Source organism: Grampus griseus (assembly GCF_964374135.1).
Source record: "Grampus griseus genome assembly, chromosome: 15".
NCBI lineage: Eukaryota > Metazoa > Chordata > Mammalia > Artiodactyla > Delphinidae > Grampus > Grampus griseus.
Window position 1 is genome coordinate 30051459 of NC_139009.1, and position 22351 is coordinate 30073809.

The 22351-nt window shown below is 46.1% G+C and overlaps 1 pseudogene across 1 annotated transcript; it reads left to right on the top strand.

The window, feature by feature from the left end:
- Nucleotides 1-6967: 6967 nt before the first annotated feature.
- LOC309834094 (DNA polymerase subunit gamma-1-like) lies at nucleotides 6968-20523 on the top strand (annotated as a pseudogene). Its single transcript has 2 exons — nucleotides 6968-7022; nucleotides 18623-20523. The product of its transcript is annotated as a DNA polymerase subunit gamma-1-like (transcript).
- The last annotated feature ends 1828 nt before the right edge of the window (nucleotides 20524-22351 follow it).

Genomic DNA, 22351 nt, shown 5'->3' on the forward strand with positions numbered 1-22351 from the left:
AGTCCACGTGCCTAGAGCCCGTGTTCCACAACAAGAGAAGCCACTGCAATGAGAAGGCCGCGCACCGCAACAAAGAGTAGCCCCTGCTCACCACAACTAGAGAATGCCCGCGTGCAGCAACTAAGACCCAATGCAGCCAAAAATAAATAAATAAATAGATAAATAAATTTATCTTTAAAAAAAGAAGAAGTAAAGTGAAAAGAGCTGAGCTCATCGTGCGCAGTGTTTCTACTGTTCTGGTAAAGACCAAATATATCTGCATGTGTGAGCTACAAAATATGAATTGTGTAATTTCAGTGATTGTGCATATAAGTTAAATGCTCTTATATTTAATAACTTAAAACATTGCACAATATAAGGATGAATGGTAAAATTCACGCTAATAATATTAAATTTTAACTTTACTTACAAAAACATTAACTAGTAAATAAAAAAATCGTAAGTCGAAAGACAACACAGGAGAAAGGAAAAGCTTTATATTTTAGGACCTTTAATGGCACTTTTCCCCTCATTTTTGAACAAGGGTCTTGCATTTTCACTGTGCACTTGGCCCAACAAATTAGGTAGCCAGCCCTGCATAGGAGGTTAGTGCTGAGAAGACCCTACAGATTATCTAGCTCAATCCCTTCACTGGACAAGGAAGATGAGGCCCAGAGAAGTGAAGTGACATCTTGCTCAGGAAATGAAAAGAGAAGGGTAGGTTGGGAGGAACTTCATCCATCTTCAGACCTTGAGGAGTGAGCTAGGGGTTTACTGAAACACGCTAAATCCAGAGGGACCCACATCTCCCGATCTGTCCTTGTCCAGGTTTCCTGATGCCCACCGGCTCCCACATGATCTGAGGGTTCCCAGAGCCAGCCTTGTCTCCAGGGTTCAAGGGCAGTGGAGCCAAGCTCCCAGCATTCTTTGCAGCTCTGCGTATTTTGGCCACATTCTGACCATCCTTGATTCCCCCGCTAGGCATCACTCCCACACATTTAATGGCCAGACAATATCTTACACCACCAATTGTGTCCTGCCAACCCTGGGCACCTGGGGACTTTCAACAGACATGTGTTCTGTTCTTGGGAATGTTAGGCTTCTAGTAAGTCCATAAGGCTTTTAAAAGTTTGGGAAATGCTGTATAGCACAAGGAACTCTTCTCGATACTCTGTAATGACCTATATGGGAAAAGAAGCTTAAAAAAGAGTGGATATATGTATATTTATAACTGCTTCACTTTGCTGTACAGCAGAAACTAACACAACATCGTAAATCAACTATACTCCAATAAATTTTTTTAACATCTTTATTGGAGTATAATTGCTTTACAATGGTGTGTTAGTTTCTGCTTTATAACAAAGTGAATCAGTTATACATATACATATATCCCCATATCTCCTCTCTCTTGTGTCTCCCTCCCTCCCACCCTCCCAATCCCATCCCTCTAGGTGGTAACAGAGCACCGAGCTGATCTCCCTGTGCTATGCGGCTGCTTCCCACTAGCTATCAATAAATTAAAAATAATAATAATAATAAAATAAAATAAAATGGATACTTAAATGAATCATTCAAGGTGGGGTTTAGGGGAGAACAGGAAGTCCTGATACAGTGTCCTGAATCTTCCTCCCCTGGACAAATGTCTTCTTTTCTATGAAGAAAAAACAGTAGGGGAATGAAGAGAGTGCTAAGAGGACTGAATTGGGAAAGATGTGAAGCCTTTTCCTGTTTTTCTGGTAAAATCCTTGCTGTGAGGCTCGGAAATGCTGATTTTGAAAGATTTAACAATTACTTTGCTGGCAACTGATCGAATAACACATGTAACAGGAGCCTTTTATCAGATGTCACGTCATATGATATTCCACCCGGCACCACACACACACACACACACACACACACACACACACACACACACGCACACACACATGCACACACATTTTGTTTCACTTCTACAGGGAATAAGAAGAAAATGGACACTTTCCCTCAAATTACAGTGAGATATTTTTACCCTCCCCTACATCCCTAGAGCCCACGTCATTCCCAAAACACAGCAATGTTTGAAAGGACACCATGTACCATTTCATTCCTTTGAGGGGAAACATGGTTTTGAACTCCACCCGGCCTTCCCTCCACCTTCATTAAAACTCTAGAAGTACATTTTCTTCGAATGATATGTTTTCTGGGATTTCTTGATGTTGCCTGAAAACTACTTCTTTCAAAACGTTTTGGCCCAGGCCACGGCTAGCATGCAGTGACAAAGCCAATTGGGACTGGGGTTGCGTAGAAGGGAAAAGGGCCTCTTCAGGGGCCATCACACCCTCTCTCAGCTTTCAGGCTGCTCATACTTTCCTGGGAAACGTCCTTTCCAGCCACCACCAGCCACAGGGTTTACAAACAAGCTCACAGCCTCTGGCTTCCATGCTGGGGGGATAGCTTCAGGCTCCACCCCTGACCCTCTGGCCCTGCCTGGATCGCACCTCTGCCACACAGCCCTCCCACCAGACCCCTCGCTCTGGTCGGGTTCTTTCTGTCCACCGGCTCCAGTGTGCTGGACTTCAGGATTCTCACTCACTTCCTGAGCTTCCTCACCAGGACTCAGAATTCAGTCCTCCGCCCAGTTCTCCTCATGCTCTTGCAAGAACCAGTTCAAGGGAATTCCCTGGCTGTCCAGTAATGAGGACTCGGCGCTTTCACTGAAGGGGGTCCAGGTTCGATCCTGGTTGGGGAACTAACATCCCGAAAGCTGCCCAGCGTGGCCAAAAAAAAAAGAAAGGAACCAGTTCAAATGCAATGGCCCCTCCAGGCCTCCCTCATTGCTCCCAGAACCATCCTAGAGCATCTAAGCAAGGCCAGGATTCTAGCAATTATCTTCACCTCATCTTTGCTTCTCCCACTCAGGCGCAAGGACATATTTTTCTCTGCCTCCCCGTCCACCCCAATGCCTAGCTCAGAATATGTACGTAGGTGCTCAATAAAGACTAGCTGTACACTACCAAATGTAAAATAAATAGCTAGTGGGAAGCAGCTGCATTGCATGGGGAGATCAGCTCGGTGCTCTGTGACCACCTAGAGGGGTGGGATAGGGAGGGTGGGAGACACAAGAGTGAAGAGATATGGGGATATATGTATACGTATAGCTGATTCACTTTGTTATACAGCAGAAAGTAACACACCATTGTAAAGCAATTATACTCCAATAAAGATGTTAAAAAAATAAATATAAAAAGATAAAATAAAATTAAAAGATAAGCTGTACAAATTAAAAGTTCTCCACTGCAAGCGCAGAGTTCTTTAACATACCTGCACAAAAACTCAGTAAACATGCGTGGTGGGAACTTCGATTTCAGTTCGATAAATGTCTCTCAGTTGTGTTCTCAGACGCAACCACCCACTCCCCCCAGCATCACTGCAAAGGCCATCAGGGAGGTTGTCACACCCCTGAGACCTGAAAAGTTACGTGGGCTGCTCTGCCCAGCTGTAGGGCGCTCAGGGCTGCTGGTGAGCTTTGAACAAATCCTGGGATTATTTATAATTGAACGTCAGTCTCGGCGAGCCTCCAGAGCCATGAAGGAGTTTATTATTCTCCACCCCACAGGCTTCCCTCTGTCCTCTGGCCTCCCCCTCCGGCCTGACATCCTGCCGCACTCACAGCAGGCTCTCTGGCTTGCGGGGGCCTCAGGGCACCTGGGCTGGCCAGCGGCCACCTTCCCACCGGATTGTTCCAGGAGTCCGGAATCGCAGACCACCCGGGGCGCCCACACATACCCTTCCGACTGGGATGGGGCATCCAAGGATGAGAATGGCCAGCTGAGGCGGAAACCCCACAAGACTGACTTACTCCAGGCTTATCTCAGCGGGGGCCTGCAGAGTCGGGACAGAAACGGACGCCGCTGGGAGGGCCTGGGTGGGAGCTCGCATCCCCTGGGCCTGGGCCTACCCCGCCCGTGAACATAGCAAGCTCTTAGGCCTGTAACGTGAATCATGCCCAGGCCAGGGGACTAGGAAAGTGAAACCATAAAGAACATTAACCCTGGAGAGGCAGGTAAAGATCCTCTAAGAGGGTGAACGTAAAACTATTCTAGCTGCAGAGCCCTTTCTTCAAAAGAATCTTACCAGAAAACGCAATGAGCAAAACGGATGAAACCCCAGGAAGAAAAGCCCTCCGCTTTCGCGTCTATGGAGCCCAGGTGTTTTGATTTTATCTCCCTTCCATCTTGACCAGCTGGGGCCCCTGACATCTCGGAGCCCGCCTACGGTGTGCCCTCTCAGACTGTAAAGCCAGGCCGGCAGGCAGCCTTCTCTTGCCCGTGCAGGAATGGTGTTTATGGAAAGCCGTGGAAGATGGGCACATTGATGAAAGCGTTAGAATGTTCTCTCTTGAGAGTGGTAGAAGCCCAGTACAAACAAGCTTAATTAAGATGCAGCTTCGTTGTAAAGCTCCTGGAGCATCCAGACACATGTCTGGGCTTTCGATGCCTAGAATTGGGCCTCGACGCCATGAAGACCCCTCTCTCCCCGCCTCCCCTCTCTCCCCGCCTCCCCTCTCTCCCCGCCTCCCCTCTCTCCGCCTCCCCTCTCTCCCCGCCTCCCCTCTCTCTCCGCTCCCCGCTCTCCTTACCGCTACTCGTCTTTATTACTCCAGTGAAGACGGATTTTCTCTGCGTGACTGAACACATAGCCTGGGGGGCTCTAAGATTCCCAAACATCCCTCCAACCTCCCTGAGTTAGGATGACTTCACCACTAGCTCTTAGAACAGGGCCTCCGATTGGCCCAGATTCTGCCATCCCTGAACCAATCACTGTGGCCCAAGGGATGGGTACATGCCTAAGCCCTGGCCAAGAGCGTGGAGTTCTGGGATTGGCAGCCCCTCAGAACCACAGGGAAGGGGGACTGGGAGAAATAGTTCCCCGAAGAAAGTGGGGGCCACTGTTAGGTTAATGATCGTGAACAGCCCAGATTCTCAACATTTGTGACAAAGACTCTCTTGGAAACAGGGCCCTAACCCCAAGGAATGATCCCCATGAGTTCAACTTCAAGCATTAGAGACCGGGGCAAAGAGAGCCTTGCAGAGCCCCCGGGACCACCCACAGAAGGAGCCCTCTACCCTCTCTGCCCACACCACCAGAGCTAAACCCCAGCATTAGCTGGGAGCATGTGTGTTACTTTTCCATTTAAACTTAATTCAACTTGAAAGGACTCTTCATCATATCTTGTGCAAGTGAGCAAGGGAGAGTGTTGGTTCAGTGGTGCAATAAATAACCTCTCGTTATGAGAAACATGATGCCTCAGTCCCTAAGCCATTTGGTAACCATAATCTGATATTACAGAAGCTTTTCTTGTGAGACCAGAGATATCTGAGCCACTTCCCTTTTCAAACAACTTCAGCTAATGGCTTTCCATGCTATTAGTGGAATGAGTCCAAGCTCTCTTTGATTTGTGGTCACTTGTTTGGATCCTGAAAGGGGAGGCTCAGATTTGCAAGCAGGAATAATTGCCTGGGAACACTGCAGAGTTATACAATTCCTGTGGAGTTGGAGGAACCACTCGTTTGGAGAAACTTGACTCCTCTACAGAGATGAAAATATTTGTCAAGGTTTCTCACTCCCATGCTGGCCCCTTCCTCTCTCTGACAGCTCACTTCAGCCCTCTCTCTCTCTCCCCAATGTTCCTGATGCTGAGAATGTTTTCTTAGAAAGGAGGGGGCTCTTCTTGGATCCTACTACACAATGCCAGAAGCCATTTAGAAAGTGATGCAGCGGCACAGCCTGGCTGGCAGGTCCAACCACCGTATCCTCAGGCAAATGTCAGTCCTGGGAGTGCACCTAGAACTCTGCCTCTGAATTTCAAACTCCAGTCACTGTAGGGCAGGTAGAGTGGGAGCACAGCAGTGTGTGTGGCCATTAAACAGTTTCTCTTTCTAGTAGAAAGAGAGACACCATTTTGTAAAGCTGCCTGACACCTGCATGCTTCTGGGCTAAGCCGCAGGCCCATTTGAGGAGTCCTTGGTCCCATTTGATCTGAAAGAAAATGATAGTAGAACTTGACACTGTACTAAATACACTTCACAGGGCGGGAGGGAGAACACCAGTGGGACAGCATTTGTTTTGACATTAGAAACCTGGCTTCATTTTCTGAACCATAACAACCAGAGGTTATCTCAGGCCTGGAAGGGACTTTTTCTTTTTAATAAGCTTTTGATTTTGGAATAAATTTAGATTTACAGAAAAGTTGCAAATGTAGTGCCAACATTTCCCATATACCCTAAGCCCAGTGTCCACTAATGATAACATCTCTCCTGACCGCGCTGCATTTGTCCAAGTTAAGAAATTAACATTGGTACCCTGACATCAGCTACACTCCAGACATTAGTCAGATTTCACCCATTTCTCCATTAACGTTCCAGAATCCCACATGGCAGGCAGTCATCATGTCTCCTTCGTCTCTTCCAATCTGTGACGGTTTTTCTGTGTTTCCTTGTTTATCATGACCTTGACCATTGTGAAAATTACTGGTCAGGTATGTCATACACTGTCCCTCGATTCAGGTTGTCTGATATTGTCTCAGAATAGACTAAAATTATGGGTTTTGAGGAAGAGACCCAGAGGTGAAATACCTGGGAGGAATTTTTTTAAAGAACAGGTAGCTCAGAAGTTACAAACGAACCCGCCTTCAAATCAAATCATGTTTTGCTCGTTCTGTCTGTATCTTTGAGAAATTTTGTGCCAATTTTGTGCCGAAGTTTTTCAATTTAGATTTTCAACTTCTCTTAAAAAAATAGAAAGAGCTGGTGACTGCAGGCTTCCATGACGGTTAGAGGTGGGTGCCAGGAAGCTACGGCCCGCCGTGGGATGCGTCCTCTTCAGGCGCCATCAGTCCTGTGGCCTCCCCAGCTCTGAGCCTCAGCATCAGCTGCCATTGGTCATCATGTCCACGGTGTTGATTTTCTTACGGTAAAGAGGTGGCGTCTATGTTTCTACTACAGCAGAAATGAACCCAGATGGCCCCATGCTTCAAGAGAAAGAAGGCAAGAGCAAGAAACGTGGTGAGTCGAATCTCAAAGAAACTGCATGTTTCCTAATGACAGGAAAAGGTGTGAATGCACACCCTGAAAACTGCCTGTGATCCTCTGTGACTATCGTCACAGCCCTCACCACTCATTTGGCAGCAAAAAGCAGGGGTGTGGGTCAAGAGAGAAGCCAGGGCTTTCCTGGTGGCGCAGTGGTTGAGAGTCCGCCTGCCGATGCAGGGGACACGGGTTCGTGCCCCGGTCCGGGAAGATCCCACATGCCGCGGAGCGGCTGGACCCGTGAGTCATGGCCGCTGAGCCTGCACGTCCGGAGCCTGTACTCCGCAACGGGAGAGGTCACAACAGTGAGAGGCCTGCGTACCGCAAAAAAAAACAAAAAAAAAAGAGGGAAGCCAGTCAAAAGGGAAGTAGATGTATGAAGGGAAAGGATGCTGCCCTGGGTTCCCTTCCCCAAGGTCAAATTCATGTCACTGCCCGGGATGGCCCTGTTAACCTACTGGACACGGCCATGCAGTAGGGTCTACGCAGCTGGGCCTACCCTGGGCAGGAGTTTCCAGCACTGCCAATTCCACCTCAGAAGAGGTCCTGCTAGCAGAGAGAGGATCTTCCACATCTTTTGTGCCCTCCCTAAACTATGGGCCTGCTGGAGGCACAGTGAGGGTCTGTCTGGCTATCCTCTACACTCCACCCTGCTGTCTGTGAGTCAGACATCCTCTGGCACATCACCTAGAGTTCTGAGCCCCAGCCTTCCCTGACCCCTGACAGGTCCCCCAATCCCTCCTGCTTCTCCTCCTCCCCTTTCCTGTCCCACCCCGTCACCCCAGCCTTGAAGGCTTTAGGATCTGAAGAGTGTGACCACACCAGGTGTTGAGGTGGTGACCAAACCAAGTCTCCAAGCGCTCCACTAATGTGCTGAGTCCTACCTGCTGCATCATCAAAGCAAACCTGGGGGGAGCAGGACCTTGAGTGAAAGGAGTGAGCACTGGACCAGGAGTCAGAGGATCTGGATCCAGTCTTGATTCCAGTGCTGTGCAGTGTTGGGCAAATCACCTAACCCCTCTGAGCCTGAGCTATCTCAGCTATCAAGTCCAGTGACGTTTCTGTGATGTATAAATATGATCCAGGGACTTCCCTGGTAGTCCAGTGGTTAAGACTCTGTGCTCCCAATGCAGGGGGCCCGGGTTCAATCCCTGGCCAGGGAACTAGATCCTGCATGCCACAACTAAGAGCCCTCATGCCACAGCTAAAGATTCCACATGCCACAACTAAAAAAGATCTTGCATGCTGCAACTAAAGATCCCGCATGCTGCAACTAAGACCCAGCGCAGCCAAATACGTAAATAAACAAACAAACAAACAAATAAATAAAGATGATCGAGCCACAGAGTCAGTTTCATGACTTGTTTCCTTTGCTCTCAAGCCCAAGTTATACCTTTCTCTACATGTCCAGAGCAGCCCAACTTTCTCCACCAGTGCCCCAACCTCACATTCCCTGCACCCCTACTCCTAATAGAACTGCCTGAGGACAACATATTCAGATTGGAGCATGGGGCCCAGCTCATACATGAGGACTTGCCTGAGGCAGGGGTAGGTCTGAAGGCTCTTTTGTGGCCCAGGACAGACCCTAAATCCCAGAGTTGACAGTGGGAGTGGTGTCTCCCTAAGCTGACTCAAAGATACTTCTCTCAGATGAGCAGAGAAGACTGAGCCATAGGCTTTAAAAATATTCCAGAGAAATAAACCTTCATTGTTATCGCTGTGGCCAGATCAGGAGGCCTCCCAGGACTCTCCGTGGACATGGGCTGCCTCTGAAGTGCTGGGAACTTACCAAACCAGGAGAAGGCAAGCTCACGATAGGCAAAAGGGCAAACAAATCATATGAGCAAAGTGACAAAACCAAGAGAGGGAGACAAAGCCCACTGTGGGACTGGCCAGTGGGATCCTGGTAAGAAAAGATTCCTCGTCCAGGAACTCGGATGGTGTTTGTCATAAGATTATGAAACACTGTGGAACTTGTTGTTCCTGTAATTTGCCTGCTTCAGAGGAGCTAATGTTTATTGATTTTCTTCTGTAAGAGGCAGAATCATCAATTTGGGTTGCCACTGTTGAAAGTTCTCAGGTATCTGGAAGAAGCTTGAACAAAAAGAATTAGGCATCTCTATACTGGTTTTATTCTTAATCACAGAGGTTGCTATTGTGACAGGCTTCGCAGACATCCAAATCCCTCTTCTTTTTCAAATTCTCAGAGGTTGAAAGTGTCAGAAGGAATTAACATTTGTGGAACACTGAACATGTGTCAGGCACTGAGCTGGGCCCTTTAACAAGACCACAGGAGGACTTCCCTGGTGGTCCAGTGGGTAAGAATCCGCACTCCCAATGCAGGGGGCCTGGGTTCGATCCCTGGTCAGGGGCCTAGATCCTGAGTGCCGCAACTAAGACTGGCGCAGCCTAAATAAATAAATATTTAGGCACTCGGGATCTTCGCTGCGACATGTTTAGTTGCGGCATGCGGACTCTTAGTTGCAGCATGCATGTGGGATCTAGTTCCCCAAACAGGGATCGAACCCAGGCCCCCTGCATTGGGAGTGCAGATTCTTACCCACTGGACCACCAGGGAAGTCCCAGTAAATAAATATTAAAAAAAAAGCAAGACAGCAGGGAATTTAATCCGTGCAGGATCTCCAAAAATTATTATTATGCCTATTTCACTGAAGAGAAAATTGAATTGTAAAAAATTAAATAGCTTGCCCAAAGTTCCACAGATAAAATGGAGCCAAAGTGAGATTCTGATCCACGTCTGTGCGTCTCAAGTTCCTAATCTTTCCTTGGCTCATACCGCCTCTTTGTGACTGGTTTTTCTCCAACATTTTACATATTTTATTGTCCTATTGCATTATTTGAAACTTCCAAAACAACACTAAATAATGATACAAGTGGTCAATGCTATTTGTTCCAGGTTTTAAAATGGCTTCTCTATTCCATAGTTTGATACAGTCATCAGCATGTTTAAAGTTTTATTCTATCCCTAACTTACATGGAATTTTTATCAGTAATTGTTGCTAGATTTTATCAAATGCTTTTAGTTTCTACTGGTATAATAATACAGGCTTTTTCTCTTTCAATCTAACACAGTAAATTTTTTTGATGAATTTCCAAATTTCAAACTATCTTTATAAACCTGAAATAAACATGGGCTTAATTTCCTTTCTTTCTTTTTGTAACTTTCACTGGATTGTGCTTACTGATTTTTGTTTAGTATCTTAGCTTCTACATTCATAAGTGAAATTTTCTAGTTTTCTTTTTCTATCCTCATCAAGTTTTAATATTGATATTACTTGGGAGCTATTTCCACCTGTTTCTCTGGCCTATGATGGTTTAAATAGTAACCTACAGCAGTTTCATGGATGCTGGCACGAAACTCCTGGATCAGAGACAAAAGGCAGCTTGTTACTCACAGCAATAGCAGCAGAGACAGATCAGCGTTTTGGTGCCAATTTCCTAAGGGCAATGTGAAGAGGACCAGATGACACCTGCACATGCAGTGGTTGGACTACAGGAGAGAAGAACCCTGGGTTTAAGGAACCTGATAATTTCACAATGGGCACTAAGCATACCTGCCATTTGCTCCATTGTGAGACACACTCTGTCTTCCAAGGTCATAAGTAACCTGCCCTTTATTCTGAAGGGAACCACCATCTCTACCTTCCACAGTCGTTCACCATCCAAACACCCTGGAAAAGATGGCCCAGTAGTTCACTCGCAAATGCACAAAAAGGTGAGAGACCCATGGAGAACTATTTCCCAACAGTGGACAGCTGAGACCAAAAGGACAAAACATTAGTACTTGTTTATTCTTAGACAGTGGGCATGTGAAAGTCATTACATTCTTTTCTACATTTTTTAAACACCCCTTGCCAAAAAAAAAAAAAAAAAAAAAAAAAACAAGGAAAGAAAGAAAGAAAGAAAAAGAAAAAGGAAGAAGAGCTTTCTCGTAATGGAATCACTACTTCAAGATTTGGTGAGTGTTCCAGCAGAATAAGGTGACTTCCCTTTAGGGACGTTGCAGAATTCCTGAACTGGATGGGTGGGGCAGGGTAAGGCCCTTCTAATTGAAGGAATCTACAATATTAGGTCAACTTCGAAGGCATTTCAGAACTCCTTAGCTATTCTTACTCAGTACCTCTGCATTTCGTCATATTCATAGGTGAACAGGGACAGATGATTGGAAATCTCTCACACACACATACACACACACAATTTCCAAATAACTCATGGCTGGGATTACCCACGTTTCTTAATCTCTTTAGTCTTTTCTTAATGAGGTCAGTGGGAGGGCTGTTATTTTTGCTTCTAAAGCACTGGTGTATGAAAAATGTCATGGTCACAGGAAAGTCAGTGGTGAACAAGATAAACATGACCCTGTCCCACAGAACTTACTATGTACAGGAGAAGAGAAATAATTCAACAGAATAATAAGATTTGATTGGCTCTCAGATTCACTAGAAATTGATTTAGCCTCTCCCCTCCCACCTCTACTCACCCACTGGCTCTCTAAGGAGCCTTTGCCAGAGGGAGTTGGTGTGGTTTTCCTGTGTTTGTCCCGTGGAGAGTAATAGAACAGGAGGCCCAGGGAAACCATAGATTAATAAAAGATCCAGTAAGGTGCTGGTTGATAAAAGGTATCTGCTCAGGTAACTCTCCTCTCTTTAGCTCAGATTTTCCTTTTCATAGGAAATTCCAATGTCTAGCTTCACAGCTCAGCTGAATACTTATTGCTTTAAAGGACCCAGCAAACCTAACATACCATTAAAAAGTCCAAAATTAGGATATTCTCTCGACGCCTTTGCCCAAAATGCAACACCCCACATCCTTGGTCCTTTCCTTTCTTCTGCCCCTCTGATGCCATTCTTGTGGCCATAACAGTATGTCAAACACACACACACACACACGCACGCACGCGCGCGCGCGCGCCTGCATTTGCTTTCTCTACATTTCTAACATTTCCTCTTAATTCACTCCAAAAGGATGTAGGAGTGGCTACTATTTCTGAAATAGGAATAAGATTAGCTAATGAGGATGGTCTTTTTACCCATCCTCTCAGCAAAAATCAAAACACAGCTACAGTTCAACTTAAGCAAATACTTAAATGAAAATTCAAATTTATAGAAAATATTAAATTGAATTAATGTTAAATCCATTGAATAGTCTTTATTTTTGAAAGCATTCAGAGTAGAATTCCTTTACTTAGCAAGCGTCCCTCACAGCTATTTCCCAAATATATTTACTCTGAAAGAGAAAATGTACCTGCAGTTTGGCTTTTTCCCAGATTTGATACCAGAGATACCGGAAGTCGGATAAGCAATGAGCAAAATGCAAAACCAGATTCTAGTTTCCTTCAAAAACTGAAGTGACAATTCTAATCTGCTGCCATCTAAAATGCTGGGCTGCCGCAAATGATTTTGAAAGATGGGCTTTATCTGCCCCCTGCTGTATTCTGGGTAAATGACAGGCCATCCTAATTTAGCAGCAGGAGACAGAGCCAGACGTGGTATGTACCAGCACCCCTTACTAGAATAGAAAGGCTATGGCAAAAAGACCATGCCTGGGCTTCACCACTGTGTCTCCAGAATGGAGTGTAGCTGGAATGTAGCAGGCATGACACTAATATGTGCCGAATGCCTGCACATACAGGAAAGGAAGTTGTGCTTACATACTCTGTTTGCATAAGCATAATACCAAGCGCGTATAGGCCCAAGGGGAAAAAAAGATATTTTGCAATTCTCTGTTCATAGTGTTTGAAATAAACTGGTGGCAATTGGGCATGACTGACGTCCTCTAATAATTCCACTGGGCTAAACAAAATAATAAATTGGAATATTCAGACTTAACAATAAAGATAGATTTTCTAAATGTTGCTTACTGCCAAGAAATAAATCTTTGAGAGCTTAGGATCTAAAAGCCACAAGGTTAAAAGACCATATGATTATTTCCAAGATGGAGGACTGGTTGAGATATCATAAAATTCGCTGTGTTATCTCTTTCATCCCTTTCTCCAGAGACACCTGCTGCTACCAGCCCTCTAGTCATTATCCGTATATCTCTCAAACACTAGGGAAGGCAAGGACAAAAATAATAGGCATCTTCCTTAGTTGGGGGTGGATTTATTGAATACGAAAGAAGTCACGTTAGGGCTAAGATTTAGACATTTGATATACCTCCATACCTACCCTGAAGGTTAAGCTTCTCCGATGACTCAAAAAATCAGGGTATGCAGAACAGTTCTAAAGGGAAGATAATTAAGTGCCAATGGATGTGATATAGAAAATGTCGAAAGAGAAATGTTTCCACCAGGGGAATCTTTCTACCAGTTGAGACTGGCACTTGGCCATTTCAGGTTCCTTGCACCACGCCACTAAACCAGCAAATAAGATGGGGTGCAGTGGGGAGTGCCAACCGTTTCAGCTGAGGCCGTTGATCTTGGGTGTTAGGGAAAATAGGAGTGCTTCCTTAGACAGGCCGAAGCAATGTTCACAAACTGAGGGGTCCTCCTTGTACCTCCCCACGGAATGCTGCAAGTTAGCAGGACTAGAGCAACCTTAGAGAAGTAGAGGGCCACCAAGAACTCAGATGCTCAGGAGTGAAGGTTAGGGTCACTCCACCAGGTAAAGGCAGACCAAGTTGTGGCTGAGGGCAAAGGGAACATGGAGTGGGTAAATATCAACTATAGCCTTATATTTCCCCTGCAGGTGAGTTACGTTATATAAGAATATATGTTAAATTTTTCCCCTCTCCCTTCCCCAGATATATAGTGTATATAGCCTCTGTGGATTTATTTTACAATTTATCCATGGCTAACAGGGCATTAAGAAAAGAGTGTGTTTAAATTAGAAGAATGAACATCAAAATTCTGAATATGGAGCTGAATGCAATCAACTGAAATTTGGGGCTTCCCGTTTTGAGGACAGAGTAGCATATTTTGTATAAGGGATTGTTGTATTGTGTTCTGCAGGCTAGAGATTTAAGGATGGAGGGAGGGTGTACATTGATGTTGGGCCTCCAGAGGGTGACTGCGGTGGACATCTGTCCCTACACCAAATCTTTCAAACAGCTTCTTCTCACTTGGATAATTCTCCAAGTATAAATCCTACCTCCCTCATCTGGAATAACTTTTTAAAAATACATTGAAATTTTGAAATTAACACAACAGGTGTGTTAGAGTCTACCAATCAGATATACATGTGTAAGACTTTGTTTTGAAAGTGAATTTTCTGAGAAAACAGAGAAGGTCCAGGCCAGCAAAGGCAGCCAGTTCTGAAGTCAAGTGGTGACGGGACTGTCTCCAGCGTCCACAGCAGAGTCCATGTGTTTTGGCTGGGCTCCGTTACATGGTCAAATCTGAGGTGTGGTTCTGAGAGTTGTTCCGAGAAGCTCAACCTAGCTTCTCCAGAAATTCCACAAATTTCTAATAGCCTTTGTGAATCCCTTCCCATGTAGACTAGCTAGAGAGGATTCTACCTTAGAACTAAAACGTCTGATTAGAATAGAAAAAGCTAGTAGCTATGTGCCCAAGGCAGTTTGCTTTGCCTCTCTCAGCCTCAGGTTTGTCATCCTTGAAAACTTTCAAGCACTGTTGTAAAGACCAGAAATAATACAAAATGTCTTACATGTAAAAAAACTCTATGGAGAACAGTATGGAGGTTCCTTAAAAAACTAAAATTAGAACTACCATGTGACCCAGCAATTCCACTCCCGTGCTTAATTCAAAAAGACACATGCACTCCAAAGTTCATTGCAGCAGTATTTACAATAGCCAGGACATGGAAGCAACCTAAATGCCCATGAACAGAGGAATGGATAAAGAAGATGTGGCACATATATACAATGGAATATTACTCAGCCATAAAAAGAAATGGAGTTATTTGTAGTGAGGTGGATGGACCTAGAGTCTGTCACACAGAGTGAAGTCAGTCAGAAAGAGAAAAACGAATACCGTATGCTAACACATATATATGGAATCTAAAAAAAAAAAAAAAGTTCTGAAGAACGTAGGGGCAGGACAGGAATAAAGACGCAGACGTAGAGAATGAACTTGAGGACACGGGGAGGGGGAAGAGTAAGCTGGGATGAAGTGAGAGAGTAGCAGCTGCATAGCACAGGGAGATAAGCTTGGTGCTTTGTGACCACCTAGAGGGGTGGGATACGGAGGGTGGGAGGGAGAGGCAAGAGGGAGGGGATATGGGAATATATGTATACGTATAACTGACTCACTGTGTTATACAGCAGAAACTAACACAACATTGTAAAGCAATTATACTCCAATAAAGATGTTAAAAAAAGAGAAAAAGAAAATGGGGTTAGACTAGGTAGCGGTTCTCAGTCCTAAGTGCACAATATAATCACCTGGGGAACTTTTAGAAAATGAATAACCGGGCTTCCCTGGTGGCGCAGTGATTGAGAGTCCGCCTGCCGATGCAGGGGACATGGGTTCGTGCCCCGGTCCTGGAAGATCCCACATGCCGCGGAGCGGCTGGGCCCGTGAGCCATGGCCGCTGGGCCTGCGCGTCCGGAGCCTGTGCTCTGCAACGGGAGAGGCCACAACAGTGAGAGGCCTGCGTACAAAAACAAACAAACAACAACAAAAAAAGAAAATGAATAACCAACAAGGACCTACTGTATAGCACAGGGAACTCTTCTCAATGTTATGTGGCAGCCTGGATGGGAGGGGAGTTTGGGGGTGAATGGATACATGTGTATGTATGGCTGAGTCCCTTTGCTGTGCGCCTGAAACTATCACAACGTTGTTAATTGGCGATACTCCAATATAAAATAAAAAGTTAAAACAAAAAAAGGAAGAAGGTATCAGTGTTTATCTCCAAGAAGTTCAAAGTATTCAAGATAATTGGTTTTTATATCTTCTAAATTTCTTGCATTTTATAATGAAAGGAAAAAAAGATGTTTTTATTTAGGGGGATTGTTTAAAGAAATGAGTTTACAATATAGTCCCAATTCCCACTGTTCACAAGTGGAATTTGGTCTGTCTGACCCAGTCTGTTTCTGGTGACAGGAGCATGACATAGGCCTTGAAGTATTAAGAAAAATCATCCAAAACTTGGAAATAACCAAAGACAGTTACAGCATGTCCTTTCAAGGTCATACTGGTGCTTTGTTTAACATGCCTGCCAGGGTATTTCTTAATCTAGGGCAGTGGTTCTCAAAGTGTAATCTAAGGACCGCTGAGGGTTCCCAAGACACTTTAGGGATTTTGTAAGGTCCTCCCTTTCCAACTACATAACTCTGTGAGGCCAAATTTTCCTCATATACTTCAACCAAAAACAACATATTGCAACATATGAACGCAGAAATTGATATAAGGATTCAGCTGTCTTCTGATAAGCCAATTAAGTGTTCTATTTGCAAAAGTGTAAAACAATGCCTCTTTTCTCAAAATATATCTGAAGTTATTTTTCATTAAAAAATGTTAACATATAATGGGCTTGTTATTTTTATTTTTAAAATACAGTTGACCCTTGAACACACGGGTTTGAACTGCGCAGGTCAACTTATAAACGGATATTTTCCCTTAGATACCAACTGCTGTGCTACATGATCCATGGTTGGTTGGACCCAGAGATGTAGAACCCAAGACAAAGGGCGGACGGTAAAGCTATTCCTGGATTTTTGACTGTGGGAAGGGTGGGTAACCCTAACCCTCACCTTGTTCAAGGGTCCCCTATAACTAATACTTAAACATTTGTGTTTTAGTTTCTAATAAGGTTAATATTGATAGATCATTGGGATCCTCAGTCTTTAAGAGTATTAAGGGATACTGAGAACAAAACTTTGAGACTCGCTGAGCTACATGCCTGACTTTGCTATTCATTTTGGAGGGCTCAGATCACTCAGCACACTCATTTCAAAACACCCTTCCTGGTAGACCGCATAATTCCTGTTCCTCCGATTCTGCTTCAAACCAGCTTTGCCATCTTATCCGTTTCCTCATTAAGGAGGTGAATAAATTTGACTAATACTCATTATATATGTATAACAGTCAAGTTTGATCTTTTGAAGATTATACTTCGATAGGAGGTGTAATCTCTGCTGATTCATAAAGACATTTACGATTTAGCCCTGGAGTTCTTTTCTTTGCATTCAAAGGTGGATGAAGCAAGGAACACTATGAAAATCTTACTCTTAAACATTTCCCTAATGAAATGAAATAAGACAACTGTGATGATCAGCTGTGCCTAAAACTACTTTGTTCCTCGAGGAAAGTGTTTAAGAGAGAACCAGTCCAAAGCTTGGGAAGCAGAGCGGCAGGGGTTTTTTTTTTTGTTTTTAATTTTATTTATTTATGGCTGTGTTGGGTCTTCGTCTCTGTGCGAGGGCTTTCTCTAGTTGCGGCAAGTTGGGGCCACTCTTCATCGCGGTGCGCGGGCCTCTCACTGTCGCGGCCTCTCTTGTTGCAGAGCACGGGCTCCAGACGCGCAGGCTCAGTAATTGTGGTTCACGGGCCCAGTTGCTCCGCGGCACGTGGGATCTTCCCGGACCAGGGCTCGAACCCGTGACCCCTGCGTTGGCAGGCAGATTCTCAACCACTGCGCCACCAGGGAAGTCCAGAGCGGCAGTTTTAAAAGAATGTCTAAGGTTAAAAATGGGTCTGTAATTTGGGAGAGACAATATTCACTTTAATATGGAAGAATATACTTTTTAAAAAATTTATTTTATTTTTGGCTGTGTTGGGTCTTTGTTGCTGCGTGTGGGCTTTCTCTAGTTGTGGTGAGCAGGGGCTACTCTTCATTGCGGTGCATGGACTTCTCATTGCGGTGGCTTCTCTTGTTGTGGAGCACAGGCTCTTGGCGCGTGGGCTTCAGTAGTTGTGGCTTGTGGGCTCTAGAGCGCAGGCTCCATAGTTGTGGCGCATGGGCTTAGTTGCTCCGCAGCATGTGGGATCCTCCCGGACCAGGGCTCGAACCCGTGTCCTCTGCATTGGCAGGCAGATTCTTAACCACTGCGCCACCAGGGAAGCCCTGGAAGAATATACTTTTAATCTACTGTTAATAGCTGTCCTTTCCAACACAGGCTCCACCTCCCTCTTAGGTAAACAACATAAGAACATAATTTCAGCTGTCTGCAGAACTTTCCTAGTCAGTATAAAATCAGCAGAAATTGATCACCCTACTACCCATTAGGAAACACTTCTCAAATCCTTCAGCTCCAGGGTGCGTCAGAATGATCTGAGAGGCCTATTAGACACACAGATTTGAGTTCATCGTACAGTGTGGGGCGGGGCAATACTGTGCATTTAAAACAAGCACTCCGGGGGATTGATTTAAAAATACATAAAACCACACTTTGAGAAATTATCTAGACAATTAAAACCTGCTGAACTTCCATTTTTCTAAGAATCACCGTGTATGCTTAACATCTGCATGCCAAGTCTGTCTACAGGGTCCGTAAGGCACTTCACAATCAGACTGGTGTCTCACAACTTCCTCTCCCACCACTCCATCCATCTCTGCCCTACAACCCCCTCCCATCCTGGAGCCCAACTGGCCCACTGCTGCAGTCCTCCTTGCTGTTGATCTCTTTCCCTCTCCCTTCCCCTGCCTGTGCAGGACTGTTTATTTTTCACAGCAGTGCAATAGCGTGGACAGTTCCTGGCTATTTGGACTCTAAAGCCAGTAGACCTGGCTTCCAATCCCAGAACCCTTTGGTAAAAGTGGCCGACCCTGGGGGCGCCTGCCCCTACATAGCCATCGAGTCCCTGTACAGGAAGCACTGTCTTGAACAGGGGAAGCAGCAGCTGGAGCCGCAGGAGGCAGACCTGGCTGAGGAGTTCCTGCTCACTGACAGCAGCGCCATGTGGCAGACGGTGGGAGAAACGGGCCGCTTAGAAGTGCAGGCCGAGGCCAGGATGGAGAACTTGCGAGTGGCAGTTCCAGGTCAGTTCCTAGCTCTGACTGCTGCTGGTGGCCCAAAAGCCAGCCAGCCAGCTTATCACCATGGCAACGGACCCTACAATGATGTGGATATCCCCGGCTGCTGGTTCTTCAAGCTGCCTCACAAGGATGGTAACAGCTGCAATGCTGGCAGCCCCTTCGCCAAAGACTTCCTGCCCAAGATGGCGGACGGCACCCTGCAGGCTGGCCCAGGAGTTGCCAGTGGGCCCCGTGCCTTGGAAATCAACAAAATGATTTCTTTTTGTAGGAATGCCCATAAATGTATCAGGTCCCAGATGGTGGTGTGGCTGCCCAGGTCAGCTCTGCCCCGTGCTGTGACCAGGCACCCAAACTATGATGAGGAAGGCCGCTATGGGGCCATCCTGCCCCAGGGGGTGACCGCTGGCACCATCACCATCTACAGCCCATCACGTGGGCTGTAGAGCCCACCTGGCTCATTGCCAGCAACGCCCGACCTGACCGAGTAGGCAGTGAGTTGAAGGCCATGGTGCAGGTCCCACCCAGCTACGCCCTCGTGGGTGCTGACGTGGGCTCACAGGCGCTGTGGATTGCAGCTGTGCTTGGAGACGCCCACTTTGCTGGCGTGCATGGCTGCACGGCCTTTGGGTGGATGACACTGCAGGGCAGGAAGAGCAGGGGCACCAATCTACACAGCAAGAGAGCTGCCACAGTGGGCATCACCCATGAGCACACCAAGGTCTTCAACTATGGCTGCATCTATGGGGGGGGCAGCCCTTCGCTGAGCGCCTCCTAATGCAGTTCAACCACTGGCTCACGCGGCAGGAGGCAGCTGAGAAGGCCCGACAGATGTATGCAGTCACCAAGGGCCACTGCAGCTATCGGCTGTTAGATGAGGGCGAGTGGCTGGTGAGGGAGTTGGACCTCCCTGTGGACAGGATGGAGGACGGCTTGGTTTCCCTGCTGGATCTACGCAAGATGCAGAGAAGCTTCTAGGAAATCACAATGGAAGAAGTGGGAGGAGGTTGCTGAATAAGCCTGGATGGGGGACACAGAGTCAGAAACGTTCAATAAGCTGGAGAGCATTGCGATGTCTGACACACCAGTACCCCGGTGCTGGGCTGCTGCAGCAGCCGAGCCCTGGAGCCCTCTGCTGTCCAGGGGGGCGTTTATGACCAGCTGTGTGAATCGAGCGGTGCAAAGCTCCGCCGCGGACTACTTACACCTCATGCTTGTGGCCATGAAGTGGCTGTTTGAGGTGTTCGCCATCGATGGGTGCTTCTGCATCAGCACCCATGATGAGGTTCGCTACCTGGTGCGAGAGGAGGACTGCTACTGTGCTGCCCTCGCCCTGCAGATCGCCAGCCTCTTGACCAGGTGCATGTTTGCCTACAAGCTGGGTCTGAATGACTTGCCCCCAGTCAGTCGCCTTCTTCAGTACAGCCGATATTGACCGGTGCCTCAGGAAGGAAGTGACCATGGATTGTAAAACCCCTTCCAACCCAACTGGGATGGAAAGCAGATACGGGATTCTCGAGGGGGAAGCACTGGATATTTACCAGATAATTGAACTCACCAAAGGCTCCCTGGAAAAATGAAGCCAGCCTGGATGGTAGCTCTGCCTGGAGGCTCTGTATTTGCTCCCGTGGAGTTTCATCGGGGCGGTGCAGGCTCCTAAGCTCAGGCTTTCAGCCGTGCTTTTTACAAAAGGGCTTGCCTAAGGCCAGCCATTTTTCAGTAGCAGGACTTGCCAAGAATGATTGCCTCTAATTGACCGTGCAATTGAGTTCAGAACCAAGATGCCAACGTTGGTGCAGGCTGTAGGACAAGGGGGCATTGTTGCTTGTTGGGTAAAAAGCAAGCAGAAGCCCCAAAGTTCACATTAACTCAGGCATTTCACTTCTTTTTCCTTTTCTTCTTGGCTGGTTCTTTGTTCTGTCCCTCATGCTCTGATGCAGTGCCCTAGAAGGGGAGAGAAGTAATACTCTAAATGGAATAAGCCTGCTCGGAGGCAGTGGAAATAAAAACAAAGACCCTTTATCTTCTCACCAAAAAAAATAAAGTGGCTAACCTCTGTGAGCCTCAGATGACTCCTCTATCAAAACGGACATTAAAATACCCACCCCAAGGTTATTATTACACCAGCATTGGCGGTATTTCGTTTAGATGCTAAATGTCTTAGTTTGGGGGTTTTGCCTCCTGTAAAACCTTCAATCCTCCCTGGAAGAACTGCTCTCTCCTCTGTTCTAAGCAGTGCTAGCATTTCTAGAGATACTCGATGTATATAAAAACCCTTATCTCCTTACTGCACAGGTCTATAAACCCAATTCTGTTAAGGACTTAAGAGCAGATACTTAAGCTGCATTAGATCAAATACTAAAGTTCTAAAGATAATCCAAATCCTTAAGGGTAACCTAACCTCACTCTACCCCAAAGTTATTATAGCAGATACTTTTTACTTAATGATCATGTTCCTTCGCATCTTGAGGCCAAGGGGAAATAATGCAAAACATTGATACTTTCGGGCCCATAGCTGCCACGTAACCACCTCGCTCATGTATAGCGGACAGAAGGTGGGTGAAGGGGATGAAGTTGAACAGTCCAGCCCATGTTAAAATACTCTGAGGGCTTGCTTCCCTTGTGGTGCAGTGGTTGGGAATCTGCCTGCCAACGCAGGGGTCACGGGTTCGAGCCCTGGTCCGGGAAGATCCCACGTGCCGCGGAGCGGCCGGGCCCGTGAGCCACAACTACTGAGCCTGCGCATTTGGAGCTTGTGTTCCACAAAGGGAGAGGCCGTGACAGTGAGAGGCCCGCGCACCGCGATGAAGAGTGGCCCCCGCTCACCACAACTAGAGAAAGCCCTCGCACAGAAACTAAGACCCAACACAGCCATAAAGAAAGAAAGAAGCTTTCATTAAAAAAAAAAAAAATACTGAGCATTTACCATATACAAAAATACTAGATAATATGAAAGATTAAAAGATGCATGAAGTATGGTTTCTTCTTTCCAAGGAGCTTAATCCAGTTGAGGAAAAAAGAACTTACTGATACTGCTTTTCTCCATAGACAAAATAACAATGACCACCACCCTCCAAGATTCATCATGTTTTTTCTCTTCAGGAAGCAAAGGGTGTAAAATTAAGTACGTACGGTTTGGAAGGATAGATGCACGTTTCACAAGTATCATCCCCATAAAAGGGATTCAGAAGAATGTCTACCAGGATGTTGATATGTGTTTTCATCTCATCCTCCTCACAACCCTGAGAGGTAGGTATTATCTCCATTTTATAGATGAAGAAGGTGAGGCTCAGCTGTTACCTAAGCGTTTGCCCAAGTTCACAAAGCTTGGAAGTGGTGGTGCTGGGAACAAAGTTCCGTTTTAACTCCAAGGTCCATCTCCTTTTCCTGGAGTTGAAATTCAAGCAT